Genomic DNA, 18,721 nt, shown 5'->3' with positions numbered 1-18,721 from the left:
TAACTAGATAATCTAATTATCTCATTTTCCCCTTCTACTATTTATACATCAACATTTTAAAAATTAATACAATTTATTGTGCACTTTCATGAAAGAGCTTCATATCTGATTTGCAACCAAATTTCTAATTGTTTTAGACCTCACAAATAAAAAATCAAACAGAAAATATATAACTTTTAAAAGTTTGTCATTACTAATATATGCATTTTTATTTCCCATTTTGTTTTCAAGTATTGTAAACATAATAATGGCTATACTGGATCAGAGAATTCCATGTCTTCTCATCTCATTCCTTGTCCAGAGTTAACATCAGAGTGTCCCAATGAAAAGTACAAAACCTGGGCAAGAATAGATAGACACTTCTACACAACACTCTCCCAGTCTCCAGCAATTTACCACTTACAAATTTTTGAGGTAGATATACTAGGTTTATATTAATAACCTGTATTGCATTTTTCTTCCACTATGTTGTTCAAAACCTCTCCAAATCTATGGAAAATTTTAACAGACAGAGCATCCTGAAATTTCACAGCTTAATTATTCATTGTGAAGAAATATCTGGTTTTAACTGGCAATTTGTTATTTCATTTTAACTGTCTACAAGAACTGAGAGGCAGACAGCAAAGAAACTTTCCATATTTGCTCTCTCCATTCCACTTGTGGTTTTAGAGATTTTCACCTTCTGTAGGTGATCACCCTTACATCATACCAATCTTTTGCTCTTTTACAGATTGATTAGCCCTGATTCTGAAGAAGTGGATTCTGTGCCATTTTTTGGATTATCTCTGCTTTTTCTGATCTATTTCCAATGCCACTAACACCTTTTTAATTTAGGACATGCAAAATGAACGGATTCACATCACGGCAGCACAGCTTCTATTTTGACACTTCATTTACTTTTTTGGAGTGATACTAAGGACTAAGCTAATTTTCTTCAGAGTTTTATTATAACCTTGAGATCTTGTTTATGAACTGTAATAATTAAGAAGATAATATTCTATATAAATTCAGGACCCTTTTCTTTCCCCCAACCATATGAATCTTTCAGCTTTAGCTGTATTGAGTTTTATATCCACCACTGTGTCTCATAAAATACTTTTGCAGTGGGCTCAGTTTGTAGCAATCACCGACTACCATCTTTTTTATATTATTCATCCTCACATGCAACAGCAGAGGTCCTAGCACTGATCTATAGGGGACTCTATCAGTAACCTTCAACCACTGTGAAAACTATCTCTTTATTTCCACCCATATCCATAACCATCTTTAGACCAGTCACTTCTGCATGCAATGGATCCTTGCTCTTTCCCAAAGCTGTTTGGATTGTTTAAGACTTCTAAGTAAGGGATCATGGGATACAACACTTGAAAATTCAACCAGATTATACAAATGTATTTTGCCAACTTCTTCAAAGAATTTAAGTAAGTTTGTGAGATCAGTCTTTCCATTATGGTATTAGATTGACACATCCTCAGGACATCACATTTATCGACATGTCTGCTAATTATTACATCATATTACATAATTTCTACTAAGATTCCAGGAACAGCTTAAGGCATCTGTTGTCCAACAAGCCTTTCTTGGAATTTTTTAAAAATTGCATCATGTTAACCCCCCTCCAGTAATCAGTGACAAAGTTAAGTTCTTAAAAGAGAGGCTAAATATGACAAAATGCAGGGGGGCTGCACAGATTTAATTAATAAAGAAAATATTATTTTCTAAAGAAAATAATATTTGCACTGAAAAAATAACCCAAACCAGAATTTTCAGTTTCTCCCCAAGATTCAACACAGACTGTCAGTTATGAGGTTAGACCTACAAAAATCAGACCCTGGCTCTCATCACCAACTACTTTGGCAAATGATACTTGATTATGGGATGATGTCTACTAATCTCCTTTTACCTTGCTAGAGGTTTCCAGCCAGAATGCAGGAAACCTCTAAAGTGCATCCAAAATATTTTTTTACATTGAGATGGAATAGTGATATTCTGTCATTTAAGAACGTTGAATTATTTTAGACTTCCCTCTCCATTTTCTTGTGGAAGACGTCTTTCTCTCAGAAATGCTGAATTAATTATCGAGGAAAGACTATAGCTAGACGCTATGAAGGAGAGAGGAAAGCATAAGCAGTCTTACTCTGGCAAAGTTCAAAATATCACATATGCAGACCTTGCTTCTTTTTACTCCTCTCTACTTCACTGCAACAACAAATAAAAGGAAACTTCCTCCCAAAACTGCCTCTCTTCCACCAATTTTACTGTTCTGAAGTGCTTCTGTTGTCTGTAAAGCTTGTCACTCTCTTTACTGCTCTTCACTTTATGTTTCCTGGGGAAGAACAAGGAGACACCTCATAGAAAACCCTTGCATAGCATTTAATCAATTTTCCCAATATGATGTTTCACTTTTTATACTTCGAACTAGAACACTGAAGCCTAAAAAAAGGGAAGCCATTATAAAAAGATTTAGATTGTAATTGGCAGTTATGCTGGACTGTCACAGAACCAGATCACCTGAGGTACCAGATTCACACCTGTTCAATCTCAGATTGCTAATGGTCACATGGGTAATGCTTCCCTCCTAAGCAGAAGCTTTTGGCTGGGTATTCAGTACCCAAGGTTCTCTGATGCCTTGCCCACGCATTGACCCTTGTGTATTGCCCAGATATTGGTAGGATGTTTCTGTTGTTTGAGGTTTTCATGGAAAACTGCTGCCTTACCTTTGTTTACAGATGGTTACTGTGCCAGCAAGCAAGCATTCTGAAAAGCAGCATTCACTAGACTTACATTCCCTTTGTTTCTAATACTGCTCGCTTAACACCAGCTACTATCAAAATACATAATGGGGAGTTCACACAGTTTTTATTCATGACTGCCTCTGCTCCATCCACATCTGCTTCACAGAGTTCCCAGAGTCATAAGAAAAGAATGACTGAGAGTGCTGAAGCACAGCTACCTCACCCATAGATCTGGTACTTCTGGTTAGGTAAGGTCACTTTTAGAACCTCTGTGTCCCTTATTTCCTGCTACATTAGACAGGGAGGTCCTGCAGAACAGAAAGAACCAGGTCACCCTCCTGAGGCAGGAGGTGTCAGTGACACTGCACAGGAGGCTCTCAGCCAGCGCTATTTCCGAATGCCGCTCACAAAGTCACAGAGGACACCTGCACATGGGCTTTCCCTGCTGTGGTGGTGCTGCTGGGATGGGGACAGCACTCCCTCCCTGCTGCCTCCACAGCTAGACTGCCTCCCCACAGAAGGGAAGGCTTTAAAATCTACCAAACCCGGCTGCAAAGCAGTGACAGCAGATATTCAGCCCAAGATGGTGCACGGCCACCTGAGACCATGGAATCCAGCCTGCTGATGTAGAAGAGCGAGTTTACTGCTGCCTGTTAATCACCATGTCTCTTTTTCAGCTTGACAAGCCCATTCAGCCTCCTCTACCATGACTCATGAAGCGGTTCTTGCACAGCCTGACCTATGCCTAGGAAAAGTTCAATCATCAATCCAGCATTTACTAGTACTAGCAAACTTATATTTGACTGTCTGAAAATGAGACAGAAATCCACTGGGGTATGGTCCAAGAATACACAGTTTGTTCAAAGAAAAATCCCACAGACAGTTGCAGAGATTTGCAGGAGCAAAGACAAGCAGTGGCAGACTGGAAGAAGACAGGAGCTGGGGGAACCAGCTGTATTAGTCTCAGCAGCTTGCAGAGCTGTGATGCTCAGGAACCCCTTGGTGACTGCCTTATGAAAAACCTGCTCCAGTGCCAATGTAACACACAGGCACTTATTTAAGAATAGTTCTTTCTGCTTGTAAAGTAAAAGGCACTACAAGAGAACATTCCCAACCCCCACTCTCCACCAGAAAAAAGCCACAAAAAAGTGCATTTCTTTTTCCTCTATACTACTTCTTTTCTTGGGTTGTTCTCCTCCCCAGGACTCACTTCCCTGCCCAGAGCAGTGTGAGACCTCTATCAGACTTCACTGAAAGCTTCAGAATTTAGAAAGTAATTTTTATAGTTACTATGAAGCATGCACTTAAGCAAGCTGGAGATCTGCCTCCAGTATCTTTTAGTGACACAAATATTGCTTGAGAAACTTACACTGTAGTTTCTTAAGTGGTTTTAATTGACACCAGAGCTGATACTGCCCTTTTTGTTTCTGATCCACTCCCTCGGTTCATCCATATTTCCACAATTTCCCTTGCTGGTTTATTTTGGTGACTGAGAAGCAGAATAGATCTGACTCAGATTAATTCCCTCTTCTGGGTTTTCTTTCTAGATACTGATGGTCCAAACAGCCAGAGCATGGCAGCAGTGATAGGGTGGCAGGACTATTTGTACCACTGCATACTGTATGGAGTGGAAATACTTTCAAAACAGTGTTTACTCATACTGAAGTGCAGACAGAGGCAGAAACACCACCAATGTGCAAACTGTGCAAAGCCCATGGCTGGGTGCTAGAGGCAAGGCAGTACCACTGCATTAGCTAAAGTCAAACAGTTTTCATGAAATTTCTTTTGTAGTCAAGCATTATTTTATCAGCTGTTACTCTGACAGCAGCCATACAGTCAGAAAGGGATAGTGGATGGAGCATGAACTAGAAGATGTTGCTGGGTGGAGTGGGAGACTGCAGAGCAGGCATCACAGTACCAAATGGAGCACTGGCTGCTGCAAACTGCACCTAAGCCTGCAAAAACCCACGGTGGGCAGTGTACAAAAGAGTATCAAATTATACAGGACAAAAACTCACAACAAATAACTGATACGGCAACTTCACCTCAGCCCTTCACAAAAATGCCAGCAAAACAGGTACCCCTGTCTGAGTCCAGTTTTAATTTCACAAAGCAAAACCTCACATGATTGTTAATAGCAGCAGCTGATGCTGTTCAGATGTCTGACACTAGGCAAGCAAGGCCTGTGTGGAAAGACAACTACAATCCCTCTCAAACAGGCAGTGAAAGGACAAAGGTGTGCTTGCGTTTACTAAAGGGAAAATTTCAAGCCCTGACAGTCAAAAAGCAGGAATTGGTGAAAAAGGTTTAGTGTAGCTGCCTCAGCAGGACTCCAGTGAGAACAAAGTCTACTAAACTAGCACAAAGCTTTTTGAACAAATACAGTCTTGAAGGGCAGAGAGATGAGAAATATATCTAATTTAGTCCCTCTCCACCTGCACTTTGGGAAAGAGAGATGTTTAAGAACAGTATCTTCCTTCCCCCTATAATGTTAATCCTGTTGCATCATATTTCATAATATACTCAAAGCTTGCCGAGGGGAAAAATCCATGGAGTTGATTTTTCAATTGCTGCTAGACATGAAGAAACAATACTTTATTAGTAGGGTTGAAATATTCATTAGAGGATTTAAGTTCTAAGGTCTTCTGAAAATTCCAACAGGTACAAAGAGCTTTAAAAATCCACTCTGGTATCACTCTATGTACTCATACAGCATCCTGCACAGCAAGAAGGATGTTCCAATTGCACTAAACTACTCTCTAGAAAATACAGAAGGCAAAAAAAGCAATAGACAAGAAATGAGAGAAATGGAAGACTATTTGTTATAAAGTAAAGTAAGAAGTATCTCTGAAGCAAGCATCTAACCGCTTAAAAACCAGCCATAACGAACAATATACAGTAATCAAAATATACCTCTATAAAGAGAGGAAATAAAGAAAAGAGATTCCCTTTTCAAAGGTCTGAGTGGTTTGCATGAAAACCGATTGTGTTGCAACAGAAAGGCATGAGGCTGGAATGTTCCAGGAAACAGGGATGATGGAACCACCTACTCTAAAAGGCATATACTCCACCTATGCAAAAGCTTGCTCATTTTTTCAGGATGTAATCAAGTGTCTGAGTGATATGGAAATCTTATTTCCTAATCAATTAGAATGGCAAACTGTATTTTAAAAAGCCCAAAACTTTGCATTTTGCAGCCTCATATCTCATTGAATCAATTTTGAAAACAGAATGCTGCTCTCATATCTTCAACTCTGTGTGGATAGATTTTAAAGCCACTTTCATTTCATAGAATGTAGCAGATTTAAGTAAAACTGATTTGTTATCCCTCAACTGTAGGGAACTGGGGCCACAACATACAGAACATTTCTTGTGTGCCCTCAGCTGTTTGGATACAGCAGTGAGGTGGGCAGCTTAGAAAGACAACAGGAATCATCAGAGTTACAGTAAGCAGACTCAGGCAGCACTGGGGAAAATAAAGTATACAGTAACTAAAGCAAGGCATGATTAGGGCAGACTGTCTGGCTTTTAGGAATGTGAAAGGATTTAGTTTCACAGTAAGCCATGGGCAGACTGTTTCAAGAATATTTTTCTGTTCAAAGTTCATACTGAGGTTTTATGTTTCAAAAAAGTTTTTTGAACACCTCCATTTAGCACTAACCCAGTGTGCTTTGATCTGAATGTCATCATTCCTTTGAAGAAGCTAAAACATGCTGAAGATTCACAGAAAATGCTGTTTGATTTTCCTAGAAATTATATTATTCATACAGAAGTTATTCCCAAAAAATACATGAATTTGGGTTGTAGGATTTCTTCCCTTGCACTCATGAGTAGATTCTAAAATTGAGAACATTTGTATATTTCCAAAATAATGAAGGACATAATTATCAGTAACTCTTCACAGCTACCCTGATACCACAACTTAAAATTGAAATTTATTCAGTATACTTTTCAGGCTTGTGACTAATTAAACAGAAATTTGACTCATTGTCTTCATCATCTATTTATATAGTAGAAAATTATACACATAGCTAGAAGAAGGAGGGAGGGATAAAAAAGTTAACCAATCATCTTCTTAAGGACTTATTTCAAAACTCTGGTAATCTATACTGATTTCTTACTCATATATACATGAAGCAAAATACATGCAGCAAAGAACCCCAGGATTTCTGAATGAACTTAAAAGGTATTACTATGAAATAAAGACAAATCAAGAGGCAACTTACATCACATTTATAGTAAAATAATGTGACTGTTTTATTAAGGTTTGCACACTTTACATTGCAAATACATCCAGAGAAAGAAAGACTAAACCAAATTATCCCTTTTTAATTAAAGATTACAACAAAATATTTTATACTAGAACATGCCTGTCTAACTCCTATTCCAGACAAGTGAATTTAACTTTCTAGTTAGGTAATAATAAACTTTCTTTATTAAGTGAGTAATTATAAACTTAAAGCAGCTTGCTTATTGAGAAAGTCTGAATTCATGAATTTTGGGGGGGAAAAAAAACCCAAACAAACCAACCACACAAAAAATACCCAACCTCAACAAACAAATAAAACCCAGAATAAGCCAGTATTACAATTACAATTATTAAATTATTTCATTGCCTGAAAGAATGCCCCAGTAATTGCTCTACTTCTACTAATAGTAAGCCATATTACAGAAAAAAATGCCTGACATCCAACACTCTGGAAAAATATCTCATTAAGGATTAGTCTATTTCATGTCAGACATGTGAAAATTCAAAACATTAAACTGATCACTTAAAATCTTTGACTACACAGAAGTCAGGTTAAAAATCAGGGTTTGAGCCATATAGTACAGTTTATTTAAGACGGCAATATTGTTCTCTTCTACAGAACTCCACGGCTCTCTGGGCCAAACACATCAGCTGGGTCAGAAGCAGTTGTATGCAGAGCAGGGAGAAAACGCTTGTGCAACCGTATCATGAGATATGGAGCAAGCACTTATTTACATTAGAAGGAACCTCTGGAGGTCAACAGCTTCTATCCTTTACTCAAGGCAATCTTCAGAGCTTCAAAGGCTCCTCAACGCCATTCTCACTGAAGTTCAGAGTATCTCCAAGTGTGGATACCCTACAGACTCTTCAGACTATTTATGCCAACATCTGACCGTCTCAATAATGATCATTTTGCCTAATGTCTAATTGGAACATCCCTTGCTTCAACTTCTTCTGTCGTCTCTAGCCCTATCACCGAGCTCCTCCAAGAAGAGTCTGGTTCTGTATTTTCTGTACCCTCCCATTAACTGAAAACAAGATCCACTGCCCTAGTCTCCTTTGAACAGAGGACACTCAGCTCTTCCAGCTTTTCTTTTTACATTATGTGCTTCTGTACCCTAATTATCCTGGCAGTGTTCCTCTAGGCCTGCTTCAGAACGTCAGCTCCTCTCCTACACCAAGAAGCACAAAACCAGACACTGTTTTTGATGCCGTCACACAAATGTCAAGCTGACAGAAATACTCACTTCTCCCAGAGACTGGCTTGCTCAAAGGTACCTTGCTGACTCACATTGAGCCCGGTGTCCAGCAGCAAAGTGACGTTGTTTGCTGCGATGCCGCTCTCCAGCCATCAGTTCCCAGCCTGTCCTCCTGTGCAGAGTTATTCTGTTCCTGTGTTCACATTCTGCTGAACACCAACCCCGGGGTTCTTGTCAGCCCATTTCTCCAGCCTGTCAAGGTGTCTCAGAGGAGCAGCCCTGCCCTCCAGCCCACACAACCTTGGTGTCATCAACAAGCTTGCTGACAGTGCACTCCATCACCTCATCCAGGTAGTTAATTAATATCATAAATGCAAAGCTGCACTACTTAATTTTACTGAATACTAATTAACATGTCCTGAAAAGGATAAAGGACTTCCATGCAGTTTAATTTTAACTAATTAACAGGTTGGTAAATGGGATGTTACAAAGAACTTGTACGTCAACGCACAAGTCACCAAATAAAACCTCTTCAGTATTTTTTTTAATGGGCAGTTTGCACTTGGTGACTCACTGAAATAGCTCCAATGAAAGATTTCTCCCCAACACATCCTTCTAAATATGGAGAACTAAATACACAAAGTATCTGTGTCAGTGACTCTCAAGAAGTCTGGGAAAAGGGCCTAAATTAACAGCCATTGTATATTTATACTGCAATAAGCTACAGAGCTGTTAGTAATGTCTCAGTACTGCAGGCTGTGTACTTCCATACACAAACTTTCAGGGAATGCAAGTAACAGGAATTCTTTCAGAAAGAAAAAATGTTTGTCTTAGAATATTTAACTCACAATGCTTCATAGACCTAGATTATTTGCTAGTACAATTTTGCAGTAGATCTATTTCTACAGAATAAACGTGCCAGATCTTTGCTGAAGAACATGATAGTGTTTCGCTATCATGAAGTCTGCTATACAGCTGGACCTCAAGATTTGAGCTTTAAAATATCAAAATCCCCAATCTATGGATATATAGATAACTCCATCAGTCTATGAAGAATTTTAAAATGTATAACCTGCATTATTAGTGCAGCTGGAACTTTGGTCTTCATAGTTTAGTAGGTACATATTTCTGCAGTTTCTTCACAACATTGATGAAATTCACCATTTTTCATTCAAGAAATTAACGATTTATTTTCTGGGCTCTACTCTGCCGGAACATTTCTGCATGTCTATCTGTAGACCTTCAACATAGGAGAGATAAACAGAGATGAACACATTTGCTTGTCCCTCAATTACTTAGAGATCTAAAACACAACAGAGCCACCTGGATTAAAAAATAAAAAATGCTAAAAATCTGACAATTCTGCAAGTAATTTACAGAGGCAAGAAATAAGAAATAATATTTTTTTCCTTAATGAGAAAAAAAAATACTTATGGGGAAAATTCCATTGCAACAACATTTACAGGTTGCTGCTGTCAAAAATTAGTCCTGATTTGTGCATCCAGCCTTGCACATCTTACATGCAACGTAACTAATAGAAATACAAAGAAAAACACACAACTGCATATCACAACAGTATAGCAACAGTCAAACCCTTCATAGAGAGAAGAGTTCATTAACAAACTACAACTGTCCTACAATTCCTATTCTTAAGTCTACAATAAATTTGAATAGCACCAGTATTTGATGTATTTTATTTGCAAAAACATTGACAAGTATGTGTCATGACATTTTCTCATAGTTTTTCAGCTATTTCTCCAAAGACTGGTTTATAACATTTCAATCATCATCATCAGTGCTTCATCTGAGCATCCTAAAAAAAATATACTATTGGGTTTTTTTAATACAGTCAGTTTTGAGTTTCTACACAACATTTTTGTACCATTTTGTACCACAACACCTGTAACAAATATACCATTTATAACTTTGTCATCAAAAATTCCTCTCAGAAATCCATTTGAAATAAAAGGGCAGGGGGGCATTGCTTATCTCAACTAACATCTATGGAACTTCCCTGAAGCAGAAATTTTAAGTGGACCAAAAGTAATAAATATCAAATAGAATTTTCTCCTCAAAGTTATTTCATTTGTAGTAATTTACAACCAAGGTCAAAACCAGGACACAATGTTCCTACCATCTCCTAAAGTACCTGCTGTAAGAACAAGCAGGGCTTGTTTAAAAAGCAGAATTATAAACTAGGAAAATCTAATTATTTTCTCTATGCTAAATTCCAGGAAAAGTGATCATCAGGTGAAGTACTTGCGGCAGAGAATCAGTTTCCAACTTAGGTCCATTTAATCACAATTGATCAGAGACCATACAAACCAGTCAAGAAATATGCCATTAAAACATATATAATTAGCATTATACATTAAGTGTATTTTCCCCAAAAAAGCTTTGAAACCTCCAGAACTACATCTTTCCTCAAGGAGGGTGGGGATGGGAGGGGGGAAGGGAGAGATTACTAACATCCCTATAGGACATTTTACAAAAGTAATTATTTTAATTAAGACAGTTACCATAAAAATTAAACCGTGTAAGAATTTTCACAATTAGACACAATCATTTTTATCACTTTTCCACTAAGTTATATCACAGGCTACCCCTAGCTGACACGATGCTGACCAAAGCCCCAGGTTCTTTTCCGGCAGGCAGCTTTCCAGCACTCGCCATGCCAGCAGTGCTCCATAGGGCTGCTGTGACCCAAGGGCAGGATCCAGCTCTCACCCTTGCTGAACCTCATACCACTGGCCTCAGCCATCGATCCAGCTTGTCCAGATCCTGCTGCAGAGCCTTCCTACCCTCCAGCAGAGCAGCACTCACACAGCTTGCTGACTAAGTTGCACTGGATCCCCTCTTCCAGATCACCAGTGAAGACATTCATTTGGACAGACCACAGCAGTGAGCCTTGGGGAACACTAGTGACAGCCACCAAGTGCATGTAACTCTATTCACCATCACTCTGCGAGCTTGGACATCCAGACACTTTTCTTGCCCAGAGAAGAGTATGCCAGTGGAAACAGTTTCTCCAGGAGAATGCTGTGAGAAATGGTGTCAAAGGCTTTACTGACGTCTAGGGAGACAACTTCTGCAGCCTTTTACTCATCCACTAACCAGGTTACTCTGTCCAAGAAGATAAGCTTGGTCTAGCAGGACCTGGCTTTCAAAAACCCCTGGCTGTCCTGTATGTGCCATGGGATGGCTCGCAAGATGATCTGCTCCATGACATTCCCTGGCCCTGAGGTCAGACTGACAGGCCTGCAGCTCTCCAGATCCTCCTTCCAACCCTTCCTGTACAAGAGCGTCACATTTGCTAACCTCCAGTCACCTGGGACCTCCACCATTAACCAGGATTGCTGGTAAATGATGGAAAGTGGTTCACTAAGCACTTCTGCCAGTGCCATCAGTACCCTTGGGTGGATCCCACCCAGCCTCATAGACTTGAGAGTGTGCCAGTGGCATAGAATATCTCTGACCCTCTCCCTTTGGATTACAGGGCCTTCATTCTGCTCCTTGTCTCTTTATTCCAGCTCAGGGCACTGGGTGCTCAGAGAACAGCTGGTCATGCTATCAAAAACTGAGGAAAAGAAGGCATTAAGTACCTCAGCCTCTTTCCTTATCTTTTGCCACTTTGTTTGCCCTCTCATCCAATAAAGGATGAGCAATCTCTTAGGCCTTCCTTTTGTTACTGGTATATTAATAGAAACACTTTTTATCAACTTTTACAGCAGTAGCCAGATTAAGTTCTGATTGGCCCGTCTAATTTTCTCCCTGGATAACCTCATGATATCCTTGTAGTCCTCCTGAGCTGCTGGCCCATTCTTCCAGAGGCCATAGACTCTCCAGTTTCTCCTGATCTCAAACCAGAATACTCTGCTCAGTCAGGCTGGTCTTCTTCCCCAACAGCTCTTCTTTAGGCAAATGGGGACAGCCCGCTTCTGCACTTCTAGGATTTCTTTATTCAAAAATGTCTATCCTCCCTGGACTTCTCTCCCTTTTAGGAATGCCTCCCAGAAGTTTTTCAACCAGTCTCCTCAATACGCTGGTCAGCCCTCCAGATGTCCAAGGTAACAGCTCTGCTGACTCCCTCCTTACTTCTCCAAGAATTGAAGACTCTCTAATTCCACAATCACTGTGCCCAAGAGTCTCCAATCATCACATCACCCACAAGTGCTTCTCTGTTTGTGAACAGTGAGTCCAGCAGGACACCTTCCCTAGCTGCCTTACTCACCAGCTGTGTCAGGAAGTTCTCTTCCAGACACTCAGGGACATGCTTCCTCTAGACTGTTTCCTCTCTACTGCATTGTATTTCCATGAGACATCTGGAGATTTGAAGTTCCCCAGGAGAACAAGGGCTAGGGATAGTAAAATTTCTCACAGCTGCTCAGAGAATATTTTGTCTGCCTCTGCAAGCTGGCTAGATGTAAGAGACTCCCAACCAGGATATCTGCACTGCTGGCCTTACCACTGATTCTCACCCATCAACAACCCTATTGGCACCACAATTAAGCTCTAGAGAATCCCAGCACTCCCTAAAACACAGGGCAACTCCACTGCTTCTCCTTCCTTGCCTATCACTTCTGAAGAGTTTACAGCCATCCACTGCAGCCCTCCAGTTGTGAGTCATCACACAACGACCAGTTTCCGTAATGACAATTATACTATAATTTTCCTGCTGCACAACGGCTTCCAGCTCCTCCTGTTTGTTGCCTGTGCTGCGTGCACTGGAGCAGAAGCACTCCAGTCAGGCTATTTATACCTCCACCTTTTTTGGGGAAGAAGTCCTAATTCCTGTATAACCAATCTCAGCTGCTTCTGTGGTTTCTAACACATGGATAACTACTGGTCTTTGCTGCCACATGAATCTTTATTCCCTGTTTTCACTGAAATGGAAGATCAAAGGACATCACTAGCACACCGTCCCTCAAATATGGGTGTGCTGCCCCCAGGCTTATCTCTAGTGAGCCTGGTTTTATCAGTTTCTCCCTTCAAGTCTAGTTTAAACTTTTCTAATGAGTCCTTCTAACTCCTGTGCAAAGATATTTTTCTCCCTTTGAGATAGGTGTACAGCGTCTGTCACCAGAAGGCCTGGCAACATCATCATCATTCCCTGCAACTGGAAGGACAGAGAAGCACACTACTTGTGCTCCTCATTCCTTAACCCAGGCCCTGAAGTCTCTCTTCATTGCCCTCATACTTCTTGTTACAACTTCACAGCTGACTACCTGAAAAAATAAAATCCATAATGGATATTTGTCTGAGTGCCACACCAGGATAGGACACTTTCTCCCCACATCTTTAACGCAGGCCCCAGGGAAGCAAGAGACTTCCCTGAGAAGTGAGTCCTTCTCTTTGAGCCTTCTGCTCCCTTCAGAAGGGAGTCTCCTGTGACAATGAGCCACCCTTTTTACTTTGTGGGAGCAGATTTGATGCAGGGTACAGGTCAAGTGAACCTTGGCAGCACCAAGCTAGATGAACCATCATCCTTGTTGCTGGTTTCACATGCAGAGGCTCTTAAGTATGACGTAAGGGCATTTGGGAAGGTAAGGCAGCCACAGAAGAGCCACACCTCTATGGCATTGGGCAGGAACTTGTCATCATTGCCCCATACCCCTTAAAGTCACTGCACTCAGCCGGGCAGAAAGCATAGGGAGTCTTACATATCATGTCCACTGCAAGTTCTTCAGGTGTGTCAAAATGGTAATCACAAGCCACTGGGAAGCTCCTTTAAGTAGGGAAAATCCTCAAGAAATTTAATGAATTCTTTTCCAACATAGGAGCCTGCACATAAAAACTATTTTATACAGAATTAGTAATATAATGCCTCAGTTGTGACTATATAATATATAAACTACACTAAGTTATTGTCAAAGAATAATGTTACTATACTGAAGGCTGTGTGCAAACATTGATTTCTAGGTGTAAGTTTATGCACCAAATATATACCTTGCTTTTAGAGGATTAATTTTGTCCCCTGCTCTTCCTTGTCAGTACAGAATTAAACAGTAAAAGTTACAAGAGTAACTTTCTTTGCAACACTGTAACACAGCTGTTTGAAAACTCCCACCCATCCCATATTTTAAATGCAATTATCCTCAGACAGGAAGAGTTCAGAATTTACCTCATTTAAAATACAAATCTAAAGAAATCATCAAATGAAAATCTCTCTTGAGCAACTTCAACAAAGCCCCTTAAAGAAAATTCAAGAATATTAGTAATACTACAAATAAACTTTAGGTCAAAAGAAATGTTTGCCTTATCTAAAACAGTTAAAAACTCTCGTTCCTTTTCCTGTAAAAACTCTTTCTTGTGGGCTCCCTTTATACACCTAAAGGTTGCAACAGCATCTCCTTGGAGCCTTTTCTTCTCCAAGGTGAGCAACCCAACCCTCTCAGCCTTTCTCCACAGGAGAGTGGGCTGTAAACAGCAGGCCTGTAGAAGGCCTCACAAACGGAATCCTAGTCCGACACAGCTGGGGGAAAGCTAACAGCTCCTCATGAAAACAACAGCCTGCAACAGCAAAAAACAACTTGTTTCCCTGACAAAGAATTCTACAGATTAAGGCTCTTTTCCTCCACCTGTTTCAACAATTCCAACTATCTCAGCTTTAAGAATGAAAACAATATCTCACGAACAACCCTTTCTTACACATAAACACATTGTCCAAGACTGACCAATTACTATGAGATGACAGCTTGTTACCATAGACACAGGAGGGTTTATAAAACTCTATATAAAGGGATATATAAAATAAAGTTCTAGCTTTTTTTGCTCCTTAAAAGGTTGTGCCCTGTCTCTCTGAAATGAGGTCAACAGCAACAGGAGAGCTGCTCTGTGTTTGTGTCCCTCCCCCAGACCTGCTCCCACAGGTTCATGTCTTTGCTGTTTGGGGGCCCCAAGCTGGATGCAGCATCCCCGCTGGGGTCTCTCCCACCAGGGCAGAGCAGAGGGGCAGAATCCCCTCCCTCACCCTGCTGGCCATGCTGCTTCTGATGCAGCCCAGGATACAATTGGCTTTCTGGGCTGCAAGTGCAGACTGCCAGCTTATGTCCAGTTTTTCATCCAAAGGTACTCACTCTCGAGTTCTTGGCAGGGCTGCTCTCAACCCCTTCACCCCCCAGCCTCTATCAATACCAGGAGCTGCCCTGACCCAAGTGGAGACCTTGCACTTGGCCTTCCACTGTCACAAACAAAGACTAATGTGTTTGTTTGCAATAATTCTGGAAGACACTTAGCAGTTATGAACAACAGTTGTTAAACATTAGCTAGACATCTCTGGCTTGAACTTTAAATGTAAAATGTAATATAATCTTACATGAAATAATCTTTCCCCCTAAAATTTACACATAAGTGTGATTTCTATAATGCTCCATGGAAAACTACTTGGTACTGTATTTTGGAATGAGGAAGTAAAAGCAGTAAAAGTCTTGCCTAATGATAATGATGTTGAAAACAGAATTTTCCATGTCATTTTGAACATTTCAGAATTTCCACAGGGCTGCTCTTCAAGTAAAACAGATCTGTCTTTGCTATGTGTCATTACCAATTATGCAAACACAGTAATATGATTAGAAACGTAACTGGTTCAGCACACGTATCAGTAACCTCCAGCTTCTCAATTTTCCCTCTTACTGGCATGAGTCACCTTAGCAAAGCTGACAAAACTTCAACAGTGACAACTGCCAACAGCAACCTCTAGTTATCAGATTCCAAGGAGAAGTTAATGAACTACTCAGGTAACGGTAACTACATGACATCTGAACAGCAAAAATAAATTCAACAAACAAAACCCCTCAAAAACAAATGAACAACCCCCCAATGCAAGAAAAACCACAACAAAAATATCCCCCCAATACACAAAAGAAAAAGGATCCTAAAAAACCACAAATAAACAAAAATTTAAAAGAAAAAATCACAAAACTTGCGAGCCAAACTAGTTAATGATTAATAAACAAAGCCCTACTACTGAAACAAAAAGAAACATGGTGATAAGCAATCACAGCAGAGATGTCACAGACCAGGAGAGATAAATTGTTCAGCACAGAATAAAACAACCATAGTGTTAGCAAGGTTTTTATACAGTGAACAAAAACATAATGACTTTTTCTAAAACCGTTTTTATAGTTATTCCATTGAATAAAAGCTGACAGCTTTAGAAGGCATTCCTTTTCATATTTACATGCTTAGTTTTCTTTCATTTTCTGAAGTGTGTAGGCCAGATAGGAACACATAAGAGATACATATGAACTCACATGCAATCTGTAACTATGTCCAGGAAACTCCATGTTTTGTGCAATAAGCCAAATCATGTACTTACATACATACATACCTAGTCCTATCTAGATGTGTATGGCATGAGCAAAAATAAAAGGGACTGCAAAAAACTTACTTGCCTAACTTTTGGGCTTTGGCTATTGATATTTTTATTAGAGTGCCACTGTTGTAATCCTTCTTTTAAAATTAATCTTCATTCATAATACTCTGCTGATGCATATATACAGGAATACAGAGCACCATCAACATTGTTTAGCTTTTCAGTAGACTTATAGCAATACTGTAATTCAGGAATAATAGACTGTATTATTAAAATACATTATTCTTTTGATTAAGGACTGAAGTAAAATTTGTTGAAGAAGGAATTGACAGAGTACAGGATCACAGAAAAGCCTGGAATTAAAGTTTTCAGAAGCCTCTTCTGTGATTTGCAAATACAAGCATTTACTCTTTCCACAACCACAAAAAAAAAAGAAAAAAAAAGTTGATATAAATTCTACCAATTTGCTTCTATGTAGAAACAAATCACATGTTCTAAGTAGTTGAAAAACGCTGTTGCTTTCCTTATGACTAAAGCCTGTTTCCCCCCCCCAAGGAAGAAGAGCAATTTTCCTCTGTACGCAAAAGAGATTAAAGAGAAATTAATCCACCACACTTCACACTGAAAATCAAAAAGATGAAAGTAAGGATAAAACAGCCATACATGTAAAGAAGACAGAGAGTCTCTTCTCATCGCTAACCTCTGCAGCCAAAATCCTCTCAAAAGCTGTCTCTCTCTTTGGTGAATATACTTAAATTACAGCACATTATTGATGTTATGGCTACAACTAAAGCTCCATTTCTGGAACTGGAAAGCACAGAAATGCACTTAAAGAAGGTGCAATCAAGGACGGTTAGTCATAATGGAGGGATCCATGCAAACAATTTAGGCTGTAGTATTAGTTCTTTACTCTGCCGAGAATGTTTTCGTGACTCTGTATATCCTCTGCATAATATATGAACAGTAAATAAGAGGTAGACGGACTAGTCATGAATTTAAAGGATTAATTTTTAAAAGTTGCCCAATTTCCAGTATGTGCTCAGACATGCCTGGGAGAGGGATACTGCTACTTACATAAAACTGCTACGATATCAAGACTAAATTTTTTCCACTGTGTTAAAAAAGAAGAAAAAAAAAACCCAAACCAGAAAAACCCCACACCCCCGAGATGGCGAGCGATTAAATCCATTCAAGGGCTGCTCTGCCGGCGTTACCGAGGCAGGAAGCCAGGTCACTGTCACAGCTCGCCCCGCAGCACACGCTCCCACTCCGACCACTCACACTTTTTCGCTTCTGCCTTCCAGGCAGGATTGCCCGGCTCCGAACAAGGCGGGCATGAGCCCAGCAGCGGGACCTGGCTGAAGCCAGGCCATCGGGCAGCTCCAAACTTTACCATTGTTCCGGCCGCCCCGGGGCAGCTGCCACCGATCCCCCCACCGGGCCGGCCCGGGCGAGCCCCCCGCTCTCCGCCGGCCGAGAGCCCGGCCCGGAGGCGGCCTCTCTCCCCCTTATCCCCCGGCCCGGCAGCCCGCAGCTCCCGCCATCCTTTCCCCACAGCCAGCCCCGTGCGCACTAACCTCGCTAACCTGTCGCTTGTTTACCTCCGCACTCCGGCTGCTCCCTCCTCCCTCTCCCCTCGCCTGCCGACGGCACCGAGGCGCCCCCGGAGCCGCCTCCCGGGCCGGCCCCCCCGCGATGCGCGGCGCTGCCGACGCCCCGATGTGCGGAGCCTCCAGGCTTCAGCCGCGAGCGGGCTCCGCTGGCCGAGCCTTCCCGCAGCCCCCGCCCGAACCTCGCCCAGCGCCGCGGGCACTCACCGGCTCCTCACAGGGGCTCTCCCCGGCCCTTCCCGGCGCCTCCGCGCCCGCCACTCAGAGCTTCCATGTGCCCAGCGGCCGCTCCTCCCTGCCGCTCCACTCCGGGTACGGCGCCCTCTGGAGTGCCCGCTCCAGCGGGAGCCTCACGGGCAGCCGGGGCTGTCACTCAGCTCGCCGGGGCCCCCGGCGCGGGCACGGCGCTGCGGCTGCCGCCTGCTCGCTACCCCTTTGTTTGGCGGCGGCGCTGACAGCTGCTGCCGGCGGCGCTCCGTGGGCCCGGGCGGCCGCTCCGCCTCGGCGCCTCCCCGCCCGCCAGCCGCGCCTCCTGCTCCCGGCCCGGCCCGCGGCCCCGGCTTGCTCCCTCCCTCTCCGCCCGCGGTCAACAACCGGCGGCGGCAACACAAGTT

General features: G+C 41.7%; 1 protein-coding gene across 4 annotated transcripts in view; it reads right to left on the bottom strand.

Annotated features, from left to right (window-relative positions):
* Window positions 1-18,512, bottom strand: part of ANKIB1 (ankyrin repeat and IBR domain containing 1) — an 88,388-nt gene extending 69,876 nt beyond the window's left edge. For 2 of the 4 annotated variants that reach the window (XM_063151229.1, XM_063151220.1), the window contains exon 1: window positions 18,315-18,512. The gene's annotated coding sequence lies outside the window, so the exon portion shown is untranslated. Of the gene's footprint in view, window positions 1-17,778; window positions 17,902-18,314 lie in introns of those variants that run through there. The other 2 variants (XM_063151200.1, XM_063151209.1) reach the window with 2 other exon arrangements.
* Between the last annotated feature and the right edge of the window lie 209 nt (window positions 18,513-18,721).

The sequence above is a fragment of the Melospiza melodia genome, chromosome 1 (assembly GCF_035770615.1).
Source record: "Melospiza melodia melodia isolate bMelMel2 chromosome 1, bMelMel2.pri, whole genome shotgun sequence".
Lineage (NCBI taxonomy): Eukaryota > Metazoa > Chordata > Aves > Passeriformes > Passerellidae > Melospiza > Melospiza melodia.
This window is presented reverse-complemented; position numbering and strand designations above follow the sequence as displayed.